Source organism: Dendrobium catenatum, unplaced genomic scaffold, assembly GCF_001605985.2.
Source record: "Dendrobium catenatum unplaced genomic scaffold, ASM160598v2 fragScaff_scaffold_621, whole genome shotgun sequence".
In the NCBI taxonomy this organism is placed as follows: Eukaryota; Viridiplantae; Streptophyta; class Magnoliopsida; order Asparagales; family Orchidaceae; genus Dendrobium; species Dendrobium catenatum.
In genome coordinates this window covers 6,139,060-6,157,313 of record NW_021319083.1, presented here as the reverse complement: position 1 = coordinate 6,157,313, position 18,254 = coordinate 6,139,060, and positions in this window count along the sequence as shown.

Here is an 18,254-nt window from a genome sequence, read left to right as displayed (position 1 = left end):
AAACATGGTTGACTATATCAACCAGGTCAAATAAAAAATTGGTTTTTAGTCGAATGTATTCCTAATGATGTTTAGGATATATTTAAGGATGTTCCAAGATTTGATTTGATTATGCAACATTGAGGTTTGGGGAAAACTCCAATTTTGCCCTTAAAGAATATTTTTGTCATTTTGACCTATAATCAACTTTTAGTCAAATTTGGTCCACCAAAATGTATTTTAACATTCAACATTTCATAACAAAAGCTATGAACATGGTCAAGGGTTTTGGTGAAGTTTTCATGGACAAATTCCACAAGATGGATGGTCTAGTGGCACAGGAAGGTTTTGCACCCTTTACATTTCAATTCAGTTTCTGAGGTTAGAAGAATCAAATTGAACTCAAATTTAGAGGGCTTACCCTAGGAGCATGCTTAATAAATATACAATTAATAGACCATATAGAAGTTATTTGATTAGATTTTGAAGAAATTGAAAAATAACTCAAAAAGGGTTTCATGATAAGGGTCCTCAGACTTGAATTTTGGTTTGAAATATTGGGTTTTAACTGGGCTTTGGGTTTGATTGATTGGATTTGAATTATCCACATCAATCAAAATTAAATGAATATTTTTTTTTATGAATGGATAAGATTGAGGTTTGATTGAAGGGACAAATTGAAAGTTAATTGAAGGCTGGATTAAGTTCTAGAGTGAAAATTGAATTGGGAATTAATAGAAGGCTGAATTGAGGGTTGATTTTTTGGTTGAATAGATCCTAATGACCTCATATGAAAAATGAGATCAATAAATACATGCAATCCTTTCTTATGCATACAAATTATGCTCAAATAAATGCTAGAGGATTTAAATGCAAAAATTTAATAGATTGCCTAATTTCAAATTGAATCAAATGATTCTGAAAAGTATTCTAAATTTGTTGGTCTCACAACTCTCCCCCAACATTCTCAAATAAAAATAAGTTAGAATAAAGTTGGGTATAGCTATATCATCTTATATTCCTTCTCTCATGTAGCCTTTTTTATAGGTTTTATGCTTTCAGTGCTCCTTGATAATAAAAATTTGTTTATTTCTAAACTTTTTGATACCATGTGCCAGAATCCTGCCCAAGTCTTCTCTGTAGACTTGGCTGAACATTAACATCTTCAGTAAATTATATCATCCCATAATTATATACTCACTTCTTCAAAGAAGAAACATGAAAAATATTGCGTGCCTCTAACATATAATCAGGTAACATTAACCTATAAGCAGAACTAAAATCCTCACAATATCCTCAAAATGTCCAATATTCCTGGGACTCAGCTTACAAATTCTTCTAAATTTGTAGACACTCTTGATAGGCTGGCTTTGATATAAACAAAATCACCAACTTAGAACTCAATAATTTTGTGCGTTTGATCATAATATTTATTCTTCAACCCTATTAAGATTTCAATCATTTTCTGATCAAATTGATCTTTCTTGTAATATTATCCATAAATACTAACCCTATCACATGTCTATCACCCACCTCTATCAAACATAAAAGGGTCCTCCACTTCCTACTATACAGGGCCTCGTAAGGAGTGATACCTATATTGGACTGAGAACTGTTATTATATATAAACCCTATCATAGGAATATGGTCTTCCCAACTACCCCAAAAGTCTAGAACATAGAATCATATGATATTCTCTAATACTAAAAAAATCCTCTCAAACTATCTCTTTTTTTTTTTAAGAGAATACAACTTTCATTAAAAAAAAAATAACGACCTAGATATAAACTACTCAAAGAAACACAACCTATCACATTCCTCCTTTAATAATGAAATAAAAGAAGGAGAAATATTTTTATCACTAAAAACATCCCAAATAAAATCATAATAAATAGCTAAGTTAGCACAATAATTAGCTAACTTATAACTACTACGACTAGTAAACTGAAATAAAACATTATTGAACTCTTTAAAGAATAAGAAATTGTTCACCTCATGAAAAAAAAAATCCTCTATCTGGTTTGTCCTAAAATTTTTGAAGAAAGTTGATAACAATCCAATTATCTCCTTCAATAATAATGTCTTCCACCTCATGCATCCAACTCTGCATAACATTCCTCAAAGATATAAAAGCTAGCAATTCCAACTGAGCAATATCCCAATGTACACAACCAAATAAAAAGCCAATAAGAATCATCCTTTAGTATCTCTAACCACTCCACCAACACCTGCTTTATTGATCTCTATAATAAAGCATCAATATTAATCTTAAACCACTCTAGAGGAGGAGGGTACCAAAAATTGGATAGCCGAAAAGTCTTATTAACACCCCAATATTTTGAGATGGTATTATTCTTATTAGAAATAGCCACAAAACTGATGACTTTTGAAGAAACAAAAGCATCAGTATCTTACATGCCTCCATGCTTCACTTTAATTCTACTATTCCAAGAAAAAAATAACAATGTACAATACAACTTGGCTATGAAAGGATTAGTACTATCTAACCTCTTGAACTCCACCAAGCGGTCTCGAAAAGAGCCAGAAACTTAAACTTGGAATTCCCAAGACTTCAAAAATTTTATAACTTGAATTAGTTTTGGACAAGCGACAGCTATATGATAAGAGTCTTCAATAATATTACAACCTTTTTGACATAAATTATTATCCATAAATATTTTATGCTTTAGAAAATCAGTCATTGGAATAGCATTATTGATTAGACTCCAAAATAAAAGTTCTACCCAAGGATTAAGCTTTAGTTTCTTTACCCATGACATGTAATGTAATTCCCTGTCATCATCAAACTAAGCCTCTGTAATAAAAGTAGAAATTATCTTTCCAGTAATTTTAAATTTCAACTCCATCCAGTCTTTAACCAAATATGGACATATATGAATTTGAATGATCATCTTCATAAGGTCATCCCCAAAAACATTGCTTCAATCAGGCTATGTTCCAGGCCCCATTTTCAATAAATAAATCCAGGGTAATGTTTTCATCTTCCAATTTCTCAACAAAATTAGGGCACTTATCAATGATTTTATCAAGAATCAACACATCCATAAGGACATTAATAGATGATCCTGATGAAACTTTCCATCTCACAATATTGTCTTGAGAACTCCACCCATCTAGAATAATTTTCCATGAACAAAAATACTCCTCATCCCCTCATAGTTCCACCAATTGTTTCCATATTTTGCCAACAAAATTTTATTAAGAAGAATGCCCTATTATTTATAAGATTCAAAGAAAACTTTTCCCTTAAAGGACTCAACTTTGACACAGTCGAATAAAGGTCACGTCCTCCCAACTTCGTCAATTTGCATAAGATGACCCAAGCCACAAAATGAAAACCATGGCTATCGTCTTGTTTATCCCTTCTATAATTTCTGCACATGTTATCAAACCCCTTCAAAATACTCAAGGAAATTAATGAATGTGTTGAAAGAACTAAAGAAAGAGAAAGAAAAATAGATTTAACCTGGATCATCCTCCTTGCTAAAGAAATGAACCTATTCTCCCAAGCATTCAATCTTTTTAAAGATTTATCCATTAAGTGTTAAAATCTGATTTCCTCAATCTCCTTAATGCAAATTTAATGCCCAGATACTCCATCTCTTCCACCACTTTAAAGCCCAATAATCTTGAAATTTGTTTAGTTATCCTCCTTTTGATAGATTTGTCAAACAATATAGAAGATTTATGGAAATTTATTTTTTGACCCGACCAATTGCAATAGTTCAAGAGAATCTTCTTCATCTTCTTCATTTTCTTAATCTTAGCATCCAAAAATAGTAAAATATCATCTGCATACAATAAGAGAAAAATCTTCTGTGCATTTGTAGAGAAATTAATACCAAGAATCATGTCTTTATACATAAAAGCATTTGAAAGGAGTTGTGAGCACATAATGAATAATAAGGGAGCAAGAGAGCATCCTTACCGAAACCCATTCCTCCCCTCAATCCACTTAGAATTTCATCCATTGATCATAATAGAACCTTGGCTCAGCCACACATTCCATTATCAAGCTAGAAAATTTGATAGGAAAATCGAAGTAATTCAACACCTATCTTAATGATGACCAACACATAATATCATATGCTTGCTCCATGACAATCTTGATATCTAAGAGGCCCTTCATTGATTTAGAAAACCTAATTTTGTTAAACGAGACTTGAGCTAATATAATGTGACCCGAGATTGATCTCCCTCTTATGAAAGCTACCTATTCTTTAAATATAATTTTAGGAATCACCCACATAAGTCTATTCTAATACTTTAGCCACAATTTTGTATGTAGACTTTCAAAGACTGGTTGGACAATAGCTAAAAGGGAACAAAGGATTCTGGCCTTTTGGAATCATAAAAATAAGAGTTTCCTTCCATTCATGGCAAAGCTTACAAGACAAAAATAATTGATTAACTTCCTTGCAAACAACATAACTGATTATATTCAAATAAGCATAAATAAAGGAATATGTATTTACATCACAACCCGGAGACTTATTACCTCTGAAATTCTTAATAATCTCCATAAATTGAGAATTAGTGAAATTCACCTCCAGCTTTCTTTTATCATCATCATCTAATACCTTCCAAGGAGCCGACCAATTCTACAGACAACATTCCCTATACATCCACTTTTCTTGAAAATATTTGATAAACACATCTTCAATCTCATTCTGATCTTCAACCATAATGTCATCCACATCTCTAACTTGACTAATCCAATTCCCATTTCTTCTTGCATTAGTAAAAGCTTGAAAAACATCGAATTGCAATGCCCTACGTCTATCCATCTTACTTTAGCCCTTTGCATCCACCAAGTATTCAACCGAGCTAGATTCACATTCAATTCACCAACTTTAGACCTCAAAATCCATAATTTTTCTTCACTTAACCAATCTACATTAGCCTCCTCCAATTTTAGTTGCAACACTTCCTTCTTAAGGCTATCTTTTAAAGATAAAAAAAATCTTAAGTTTAGCTTTACTTCAAAAGAAAATATCCTTTAGTGCTCTTTTACATTTTTTGCTAAGAATTTGCATCTCATCTCCTTCATAAGATTTATTCCAAGCTCTAGAATTAATGATAAAATAAGCATGAAAAGAAGCCCAAATGTCTTCAAAGTTAAGAATAACTTTCTTCTTAGTTGTTGAATAAAAGATCTTCAACACAATAGGACAATGGTCCAGCCACTCTAGCATTTCTCACCACAACCACATCAATTTTATGTAAACCAATAGAGTTTAACAAGAACCTATCCAAACTCTCCAAAACTCTTCCTCCTCCACTTTTATTATTGCACCAAGTGAATCTCAACCCCACTAGCCCCACTTCATGAAAATCATTGCTATTCATAAAATATGTCATCTCCTTAGGATCTTGAAAAAAAATACAAATCTTTTTTCACCCCTCTTATCCTCTTGAGACAAAATGAAGTTAAAGTCTCCCCCTATCATAGAAGGGACATCCCTATGAGAAAAATACTGAAGACAATCCCACAAACTCCTTCTCTTATGAACATCCTTGCTACTGTAAATTGTGGAAACCATCCACTATCCCTTATTAAAAACATTGAGATCACCAATTACGCATTGGTCTGAAGTCTCCAACTTAGAAAAAGAAACCAAATTTGATCTCCAAATAACCATAATTCCCCCTGACAAGCCATCTGAAGGAAACAGGAAATAATTTTAAAATACAGACTTGATGACATTACTATGTCCATCTTTAGGTTAGCCATAATTTCAAAATTTCAATCTATTGATATCTAATTTTTAATATTAATTAAAAGTTCCAAAATTTTAGAAGTTAAATTCATAATGGTATAGCTTATAAATTCAAATAAGGGTAATAGTTCAAATGGTTAAATGAGTTCAATTTTAGTTTTTCTAACCTATGAAGTATAAACAGAGTTCATTCAACTAGGACATAAGGATTTATTATTATCCTAATTTTTTAAAAAAAATATTATCATTTTTATATGGGATAATTAAATAACTAGAATATAAAAGTATTTGAAGGACAATAATAATTTTAAGCATTGAGTATATTTGCAAATATGTAAATAAACATATAAACAAATACTAAAAAAATGTGCTTTCATAAGAGTGAAAAAAGTGCATAAAACATATATTGATCACAAAACTTAACATATCATTATATTAACATGACTGATACTAACATCACACATACATGGGTTGCCTCCCTTAAGTTCTATGCTTTAATTTTTCAGCTAGACTATAACGAAAATGCATAATGAAATCAAATGAAAATATAACACAACAAACTAAAATCTCTCTCTCTCTCTCTCTCTCTCTCTCTCTCTCTCTCACTCTCTCTCAAGCCTACCCATAGAATTGGGGTCTTCCTCATCTTCTTCCTCCTCTTCATTTCTCTCTCGAGGCACCCAAACAAAAAGTTGGTACTCAAGTGTAGAAGGAAACTCAAACTACTCTTACCTTTCATCAAATGGACTATTTTTTAACATTCCAACAAGATCCTCATTAAAATAAGATGTGTACTAGTAGTATTTTTAATGTTGATCCATTATAAGAGGCTGTTACGAATCTATTTTTCAAGGAAAATAATTTTGAAGATAGCAAACACTTCTATTTCTCTACGACTGTCTTGCCTACTAACATTTCAGGTCCACAAGCTCAAACTATAATTTAAACCAACTTAAGATTGGATAGACTAGGTCTAAGTCAATTTGTAAACTTTTCCCTTTCTTGAGTCAATTGTAAATGATGTCGTTCCTGATGCTAAGTAACCTTACACACACACACTTGAGGGAAAATTTCTAACTGTTCTTAGAGCTCTCTATTTTTGGTCACATCGTCTGGGATGATCCACAAATTGGCCTGAACGATCAGTTAAAAATAGAAACCCTAATTAAGTCATCCTGGTTAAGGTAGCCATCTTCAAGCTCATCATCCTAGACGATGCAACACAATTATGCCTAAATTAATTTAATAATTAAGGTAAGTAATTAAGGTTTGATTGCTCAATCATATCATCCTGGACAATCTCAAGATCAATCGAGATGATCAGTTCACAAACCTTAGTTGTCCCTGGACGACCAAATATTGGCTAGCTGCTATTCAGGGCGATGCTCTGGATGATTTTCACTGATTTGAACTAATAATTAAGGATGATCGTGAGATCGGACTAGACGATCAAGCTAGTTTTCCATCATCTAGACATCCATTTAGTGCGATTGTCTGGATGATATTCAATAATTTGTACTGATCGTATAGGACGATATACTATCGGCCTAGATGATATAAATAAAAACCTTCTGATCGTCCCAAATTGTCATGGCTGATTGAGCTTAATTCTCACTGATCGTTCAGGATGATATTTATATTTTCATGGACAATAAAGTTGATTTATTGCAATTAAGAGCTATTCCTAAACTCTTTTATATAAGTCCTTTTATTCTACCCAAGAAATCATCTTTTGCTGTTGTCTTTACTTGAGAGAGCCTAAAGGAGAGGGAGAGAAAGGGAGATAGAGAGAGAGAGAGAGAGGAACTTGTGAGGGGGAGTTTGTGAGGGGTTTTACAAGGTTGCACCAAGCAAGGATCCAAGTCATATTCTCTGATCATCGTCCCTTGTTCCTGGAGTTTCGAGAGAGGTCCACTTTAGTAATCAATCAAGGCTCTCTGCCTTCTTTAGGAGGAAGCAAAAAGAGTTGGGTTTTCTACCTCATCGGTGTTGGTAGAAAGGAGGTTTTGTACAGGCTTCTCTGCCTTGCTGTGGGAACAAAAAAAGAGTCACTAGTTTAGTGCAATACTCGGAGGGTGCCTCCAGGGAGTGGACGTAGGTTGAGTTAACCAAACCACTATAAATTTATGTTTTCTTTACTACTGCTTTTTCCGCATTTAATTTACGTACGTTAAATTTTTTTGTGGTGAATTTTGGTTTGCTTGAGTTTGTGTTTTTGATTGAAAGATTTTTTAAAATACCATTCCCCCCCCCCACCCCCTCTTAGTTAGGTTGGGCTAGTTCATAAGGGCTTAATATCCCTAACAAACTTACAAAGGCATTCGTATTTTCATTTCAAATTTCTAATTATATAACTCTTCATAAAACTAAGTCACCTTCTCTATTTTCCCACTCAAATCTACCACTTGATCACTTAAATATTTAGGAGTCCCAACATTCTTCCTGCTGCTACTTCTCCCTACCCCTCTATAAGACCTAGGCTCATTAGGATCCTCCTCTTTTCCATCAGATTGCTTAAAATTTAGTATTTTTCCCCTGGTGAGAATATCTAAGGGGAATAACTATTCTTCATTTTGATCACCCATTACTCCTGATGGTAGACAAAAAGCATATACTAAAGAATGGTGGCCTAGACCCATTGAAGTAGATCCCCTTATAATGTATATAACGGAAGACATGATTAACTTCCCAATATTAATAGTATAGCCCTTTTGAATGGAAAAATTTAGGAGGGCTCGATCCTTGGTTACTTCACTAATATTCTTTCTATAGAGAATGCGAGCATATATGATATAGTGTCAGGCCTTGGCGGTTTGATTCATATAGGATATAGGAAATATATTGATTTTCTATTCTCTAGTCTTCCACCTAGCTCCACTATTCATTCCACAAAGTAAGTCTAAAATTTCTTGGGAATTAAATGGTGCATGGATAAAAGGAAAATATTCATTGAATTCCATATAATGTGCTGTAAAAACTCTGTTAATAGTGGAAGAGTGAAAAGGTACCCATCTTCTACTCACGTAGCATCTAAAATCACAAGCCTCTTTTCCATTGGTAAATAATTCATGCATTATATTAATAATGGCCACAAATGGTTCATTATAAAAATGAGCCTAACCTCTAGCATAAATAGTTGGAAGGATTGGTTGGGTTCGTTTAAGAAAACCATGATCAGTGATCAAATGTCTAATTATAATCCACTCTCCATACATAGCTTTGGCTGCCTCATATATAAATTTGTGTTTTTCATAAGTGGAAGCTCTCTTCATCACAAATCCAGAGGTTTTTGGGGCCATTACTATAGAGAGAAGCTTAAGAATGGAGAAGGAGAAATGGTTAGAATGCAAGGTGAAATGAGATAAAAAATAATATGCCAATTTATGAACATTAAAGCACCGCAGCACTATAAGGAATGGCATCATGGTGCTTAATGCATGCACTGACAAAATAGTCAAATTTAATTGTTATCATAGTTCAGGCCACATGATATAGCGGTAATTATTCTTGGAATATGAAATGACTTTTTATAATCGGACCACTACTATATTATTTCCATGTGTCAGAACTATAGTAGTCACGTCAGGTGACTGCCATGGTGCTATCAATGCTGCGGTGATGAAAATGATCTGGCACTACGATATTAGTTCTAATGATGTAGTGCTTACCAAAAACAAAGAATGTGACTTTCAATCTATATGATTCATTTAACAAATAACTTAACTGTCATTTAATGTTTGGGCTTGATTGGCACTATAGCACTTCAATGATAAACACTACATCACTAGCTTTATATAATTATTATATATATTTAAATTTCAATTTATGGAACCTTACAAAAATGAAGCCAAGTGCTGCAATACTAAAATGAAACAATCAAAAAATGTTTTAACTATAAATACAAAATGCAATAAAATATAAATAATAACTATAACAAATGCAATATTGATATGTAAATATAACATTATTAATAAAGTATGAGTAGGTATAACTCTGTAATTAATTTAATAATATAGTAAATTTATAAATAAATTAAATTCTTCCTCAATAACAAAGCCAAAAATATAATGGGGCGATGGAATACTATAAACAATTATGAAAATGATTAGTGTTTTATCAATCCCCAAATAATGCTTAGGTTTTCTTTGATATAAAGATTATTTAAACCTCGCTTAATATATGTAAGTATATGTGATGAATTAAGTAATATAGTAGTAGAGTAGAGTATCATCCCCACGTAGAAGCATGTTTACTTGTAATTACTAATACTGTCTATTTTAACTATAATAATGATATTACCAATAAAAATAAGTTTTGGATGAGATTTAATCATTTAATTTAAAATAAAAATAATTAATTTAGTGACACAAGTGAAGTAAACTAGAGAATTTAGCCATACATAAAGAACAAGTGAAGTAAATTCATCTTCATTAATTTTGTAAAAAAAAAAGAAATTATTGAAGAAGATATCACCAAGTGGGTTCAATGATCTTCTCAGCACTCCTCTTGAAACTTATATAATTGCTTCCATAAATCAAAGCCAAATACTTTATGGGCTTTAAAAATTTGGCCCCCGACCTCTGCCCACCACTCGCTTTTCTTTGGGGGGAGTTTAAAAAGATTAAGTTTTGGGGTAAAATTTAGAAGGCAGATGGGTTTGTAGATAATACACTACCCAGAGATTTCACCCTCATTTTGCAAAGCCTTTATGATCTGAGTTCTAGTTTCCTATAGGTGCAAGCCCTTATAGTTAATTACCTCCCAATAATGAGAGAGAAATTTTGATTATGGCTAGTAGTCAATTAGATACATAGAGATACATGTTTTTGACATATCATAGTAGCATGGGCTTAAGGTTACATAATTGATATTTAAAATTGGAAATTTTACCATCTTATACTTAAAGCGAATGGTGGGGGAATGGATGATGGACCAAACTAAGATCCCATGGTTCTATCATCCCGAGCCATCATAATCCCTGGTCTACTTAGTGAGAGGAGGTAGTCGACCCAACATGATAGAAGGATCCTTAGGGACAGCCAAGGGTTGCTTCATCCAAGGGTACCTTATAGACTTAGGGAAAGTGTTTATCTAAGGGTGTTTATTTGAGTCCCCTTAGCTAACATATAGCTTTTTTCCCTATCGATCATATTCTATTAATTCATATCTCAAGAATTTGATTCCATTAAGGAATGTATTGGCTCTATCCATAATCATAATTTAGTGGTGGCATTTGGCGGTAAAATCACTTGGTTCAGAGGGCCCCAGGTCATAACTATTTATCCTACAGTGCCATTTGGCTGCAAAACCACCGGTTAGATGACACATATCATGTCCTTACTAGCAGAAGATCATTTGAGAATGAATCCCAGTGATATATTTTCCTAGGCATTACCTCTTTGTGAGCTGAAGTAAATTTCAATTTATCCACCCGATAAATATTTATGGAGGGTGGATGGATTTTGCTTTAAATAGTTAATGATTGGATGATTTCAATTTTGAATAGTAGATTTAGAATTATGGATTTTCACAGGTATTTGAGTGGAATTTGAAATATTTAGAATTAACTCCTCCAATTAAGATATATATTTAACATGGCCATCATCAAGGTGTATGGGGTCATTTCCATTGACTAAACCTTTTCAACCCTATCAACTTGCCGATAGGGGATTAGGTTTCATAGGCTTTAAGCCTTTGCTAATTAATTTATTTGTTCATTGTCCATAGAGGCCTTATATGAACGTATAAAATATATATTCCAGTCAACCTCCTGGCCATATATCTGTTTGATAGTTTAAGCCGTGTCAACTCCTATCTATCCATATTGAAGGATAGGGCTCAAATAAAATTCATTTATGAACCCGTATAACATCCCTAGATGTCATGTGTGTACTAATAACATGCTCACTGAGACCCATACAGGTCTGTGATTATATATATAATCAGGAAATCGTAAGCCTTGATAATCTTATTCAACCTGAAATTAAGAACTTGGTTGAAGTGAGATTCACTCACTTCATCTCTGAAGATGATTTTCTTTGTTTTTCCCTTTTCAACACTTATATAGAGATCAATGGTCAACTCCCAGGTTAGGCCATCATCATCATTTTATGTTGTTAGCTTAAATAAAGAATTAATCATTTGAAAATTATATGATTGTGTTCTTATCAATATCATGTATTTCGAAGTCAATGATCACTTCCTTGAATGGATGTCGTAGCAATTGAAAGCACCTTGCATCGTATAGGAGAAATCTACAACATATTCATCTCTAAGATGATTGTTGCAGCCCTTGAGATGATTGGAATGGAGAATGTACTATCTACTTATAGTTGTGAGTTTGGGCTACCAAACTTCGCATTAATCTTTAATAGCACATTTGTCAAACATCGATCATTAACTTTAGTGAGCTCACTATAGTGTTTGTTAGTATTCACTTAAATGCCTTTAAATGTGTCACTTCATCATTTTCACTACATATTGAATCCCCCCTTGTTACAACCAATATGTTGAATATGGAGACACGCCTCTTGTAGTACCATTGAGCACTTCTGTTTGTAGGTGATTGATATGTTTAGTTGATGGACCATCACATTTTACTCCCATGTCTTTCGGTGTTTGTAAGGACTGTTATGTACTCTTGAAAGACTATTTACATCGGTCTTAGGGAAGTTACCATATCTGTAGTTTGTCCACTACCCTTATTCACAAGAGAATATATATGCTTGTTTGTTAGTTGATGATTCTTACTTGCAGGTATGTTATTCCTTGTACAGGAGATCCTCTATTATTGCTTACAAATTGATGCTTCACATGAATATACATGTGTATTGGGGACTTGATAGGTTTATATCATATCTCATGTCTCCACTTGTACATAAGTCACTATGTTCATCTATGATTTGTAATTTGATTATTGGTCCATATTCAACTTTGAGTTAAGTTCATGTTCATTGCACTTCTACTTGGTTTTTTCTTGAATGTTAATCATGAATGGATGCTCTCTTTCACGAGTCTCCTATTTGTATGTTTGAGATTCATTTTTTAACATTTTTTATAAGTTCATTTTGTGTTTACTTTCAAATTAAAATGATAATCTTTTATTTATTGAAAGCATATTAGTATGATTCAAATCAATCATTATATTGATTATTCCTTCATTTAAATCCATGATTCAATTTATGTGCAATGTTGTTTGAGTCCAAGTCAGATTTGAGCCCAGGTTCATTGTTCTATTACTCAAGTCTAGTTCATGCTTGACTTCAAACTCAATTCAAGTTCAAGTCCTTTGTGGTTCATTTAAGTTCTAGTTTAGGTTCAAGTTAAGTTAATTTAGATTTGAGTTCATTTAAGTCAATTGTATCAAGTTCACATGTCCACTATTTTCCTTTTGAGTTTAAGTCCTTGTCCTTTTTTTAGACAAAATTTTGGTAGCCTCCCAGCATCTCCCCTATTTAGGAGAAATTTCAGGAGTCTCATCCTTCCCACCATGCTAATAAAAGCATGTATGGTAGATGTCCTTAGACACCATGGTCGTGTCTTCATTCCCACCATATTAATAAAATCATGTATAGGGTTGGCGAGGGTACTGAAAGTATGAGATGCACCAAGAGGGGCGGTGAATTAGTATTTTTTAAAATAAAATCCTAAACAAAAGTTCTATTTTTGTAATTTTTTTATTTCAAAATATGACTTAACTAATTTAAAGCAGAAGCTAGTGATTAAATAGTACAATGAAATATTAAAATCAAATTTTCACCAAGCAGTTATAGCAATATTAAATACAAGAAAAATGAAATGTGGTAAATGGAAAAAGAACACCATATATTTTCATAGTGGTTCAGTCAACCTTGACCTACGTCCACTCTCAGGAGTCCTCCATTCTGAGATTTGAACTACTCAAAACTAACTATACTTCCTCTCCCACAGCAAGGTGGAGAAGCCTTTATAAAAACTCACTTTTACCTTCCCTGGTGTGGCGGAGTGCTGGACGCTATGTCACCCTCCTGGCGATGGTAGTGGACCTTCTCATTTTTCTCCCTCCTTGAGAAGGCAGATAACCTTTGAGGACTTTTACCTTAAAGTCTCTCCCCCTATATAGCTCCCCCAAGACTCACCCGGGCCACAAGAGGAGCAAGCGTGCAGCATGCTCGGAGCAGCCATGTAATCCCCTCACACTCCTTCTCCCTCACACACAAACTCACCTTCTCCTTCCTCTCACAACCCCTAAATCTTTTTCAAAAAGCTCCCTCTCAAGAGTTTCTTCAGTTGTCACATTCCTCTCTCTTTCTCTTAAAAAAAATAAAGGCATTGATTATATAACAAGCTTCAAGAAACCCCAAAATTTTAATTTAGCCATTTCTGTTCGTACAGTATGATCAGTTCAAAATAGCTTTCATCCTGGTATGATGGAGTACTAACAAGCAACAATTTTTCTAATACATTATACAGTATGATACAAATATCATCCAATATGATATACTATATTTCTTTTAATCATACAAGACAAACATTTGGACAACCAAACTTTGTCTTTATTCATCATTCGGTACAATCCAATTCATATCGTATGATCAGTTAAAATTATACATGCCATCTTATACGATGTATATATTATATAATATGATTAGTTCAAAAATCAAGGTTTAGTCCGGTACGATCTTTGGTATAACCAAAAATATCATCGATTCATCGTATAGTAAGATCAAGATCGTACAGTATGATAAGAACAAAATCAAAGGTTTGTTAGGTACGAACATTGGTATGACCAAAAATCTTCTCGGTTCATCGTACTGTACAATCACAATCCTACAGTATGATCACCAATCATTAATTAAGCCTTGATTTAATTCACTAATCATAGGGGTTAATTTTAGCAAGTTTTTAAATATTCATACAAAATGATGGGATTGTATGTTACGATGTGTTAAAAATTCAAATATTAAAAACTTGCTTAAATTAATCTGGTGGCTTGGGTTTCGGGTTGAAAATGAATTATATAGTTCAATCACTATCGTACAGTACGATTAGTTAATAGAAGATAATCGTTAAGCCACAGTGTATCGTATAATATGATTTAAAATCATACAGTACTATCTACATTGAAAATAAAAATAAAAATAAAAACTCTCCCCCTGTGTATGCATGGTCCCTCAGTTTGTATACACTTTTTGTGGCTTGACTAAAGAAACAAAAAAAATAAAATAATACTAAAAAAAGACTCCTTCACATCCTATTCTACCCAGTTTCAAGTCTTTCGTTGTCTTGAGTAGTGTGTGATATCCTTGAAATGTTAGTGCTCACAGACAAGAGTAACATTCAAAATATTTAATGAAGAATAAGATAATTCAATCAACATTATTTGTCATCATCAAAATCTCATAATAGGGGTCATAGAATGCAACAAGTACCTCTTTGAAAATAAAGTTATTTCCTCGCATATGGGTAGAAGTAAGCCCGCTTCACCATAGGCATCGTACTGGGTTCCCATCTTATCATGCTAATAAAAACATGTATAGGAGACTTTTCGATATGCCGCGAATGCTAAAATAATACTTTTGAATCACCCACTTCTTCGCTAGAACCGCGATGCACTTCCTCCCACCACGCTAACAAAAGCATGTATAGGTGGTCATTTTGTCGCGTTGCAAGCATTAAAGATGGGCTCTCAGATTTACAAAATGCATAAATTTCATTGTTTTTTTAAATCTCTCTTTTTTCATTTTTTTAAATATCAATAATATCATTGTAATAATAATAATAATAATTATAATATTAACAACAATTTATTATTGTAATTAATAGTAATAAATATCAATAGTATTAATGATAAACTTCACTTATAACATTAGTGATGATTATTATTAATGATGATAATGATAATTATCACTATCACTATGCATTAGAAACTAATTCTATTAATCAACAATGATGCATGACTAATAATAATAATAATAATAATAATAAACACAATCTTATACCTATCCTTTTGAAGTATTTTTGTAAGCTGTATTGATGAAGTGGGATAAAATTAGGGTTGAGTGACTGTTTGGTAATGCTTGGAAGGTGTTTGAGGTGGACTTTGAGTAGAGTAGTTTGACAAAGGAATGAGATTGGGTAGGGTTAGTGATCGGAGGATGATGGAAAGAAGAGGTAGTGGAGTTGTTGGTTTGGAGCTTCAGACAATTATTATATCTGTAGATATTGAGAGAATAGAGAGATTCAGGCTTCGACTACAAGCAGTAGGTCGGAGTTTGGATGAGGCATCAAACAAAAATAAATATTTCTACGACTAGATTTAGCATTGGGATGCTTATGACAGAGGCTTTCACGGGAGGAAGAGTGTTTTTTATTTTGCGTGGGAAGGGAGAAGCGAACAAAAGAAGGAAGTCTTGCTCTTTCAATGGACTATTTATAAAAAAATATATAAAATAGATTCTAGCATCATGGTGCTCGAGACACTTATACCATGGCACCCATAAAATGAAATAATGCCACAATGCTAAAGGGTTTCATCCGTTACGGTATATACTGACATGGAATCAATGTTTAATGAATTGATGTGCCACTTTACTAATAGATCATGGATGAACTATTTTCACTATAATTCCATGGCACTACTGACGATTGAGCTATGTAGCATCCATGTGGCACTCCACTTGACTTGGTAGTGTTGGAATTTGTGGCTGTTGCGCTATGTATACAGAGACTAGGCTTTTTGGCATTGTCTCCTTTGATATTGCGGCGCGGTCAAATAGAAATTGGGCTTTATTGTGTTGACTCCTCTGACACTGTGATAATGTCAACAAAGACTGGGAGCTACCATGTTCATATTTGGTCACTCCGGTGGTGTCAATGATGGTGATGCAATGATATTGTGTCTGACACTGGGTAATGTGCCATACTTAAAATTTTTGCTCATTTCTTATATTTTCCTACACAAATAATTAAAACAATGTATTTTCACTTCCAAATTAACACATAAAACCTATCATGATTAACACTTATCAATCATTTTATACAATTTTTAGCACATAATTTGATAAAATAGAGAGCTTGTTTAGACGAACCTCAATTAGACATGATGAATTGATACCATATGTCAATAACTTTATTCATATTGTACTGTACAATCCATAGATCAGGATTTTTAGGGTATGATTAAGAGGTTAATATAAATAGTCTTATATGGTCTTTTAAAATAAATCTTTAGACATCACAATCTATCTTGGGTGGAACCGAGAGAATTGAGAGAGAGTTTTGAAGAGATTCATTATATTTATTAAGGAAGAGAAGGTGAGAGAGGTAAGAGTTATTATGAGGGATCTCTTAAAAGCCTATTCTTTTTTTTTTTTTTTTTTTTTTTTTTTTTGAAGAAGTGCAATATGCATTAAGGAGAAAAAGGACTAATCACAAACATCAAAAGAATGACACTCCTCCTTGATTAAATTAGCCATCAAGGGAGGAATATCACCAAAAGAGAAACTATCAAAGTAAAAACTATTCTCTAATGCTAAAGTAGCACACAAGTTGGCTACCTTATTACATTTCCTATAGGCATGTAAAAAAATAGTTTTATTGAAATCATTCACAAATAAGGAATCTCTTACAAAGCTGAAGTCCATAAGCCCTTATTCTGCTTTAAACAATTTTGGATGTATGTAATAACATTGATGTTATCACTCTCCACAATCACCCCTTTATAATCTCGCATCCAGCTTTTAACATACTCCTTGACCGAGAGAATAGCTCCCAATTCAAGCTGTGCTATGTCCCAATGAACCATCTTCTTCCCAAACGCAAGGATGAATCTTCCCTTGCAATCCCTGAAAACACCACCAATTCCGGCATTACCAGAACTAGTTAAGGAAGCATCAACATTAATTTTCATCCAGTCTTTCGGTGGAGGGCACAAAGAGATTTGAGACTCCCTAAGGAGGTTAGTGCCCCAGTTAGAAAGAGACGGACTAGTCTTGGTAATGGCCATGGAGAGAGCATTAGCTGCAACCACATAGCAAGGAAGTGCAGCTTTGCCTTGCTTAACCTCATTCCTATTTTTCCAAGAGAAGTAAACAATGGTACAATAAATTTGCACACTGCCCAGATTATTTGCTGAAATTCTCTTAAGCTCTTTGAAACAATGGTCCAAGGAGTGAAAAACAGGAATGGAGATACCCCAACTTACAATCTGCATAATGATTTCAATCAAATACTTACATTGAACAATAATATGTTCATAGCTCTCCACCATTTGACAACCTCTAGCACAGAAATCATTGCCCGAGAGCTTACGGTTCTTAAGGAAGAGGTTGGTAGGAATAGTAGATTTCCCAAGTCTCAACCAGAACATCTCCACCTTCTTGCTTAACTTGAGTTTATTAAGCCACTTACAATAATCATCATCTCTTATATTGAACCTGCCTCTTACCACATGATCAAAGGCCATGGCAGATACCGTTCTACCGGAACAAAAAAAAATGCAATTCCAGCCAATCTTCCATGCTGGAATCAGTCTGAATAAGGCTGATCACCATA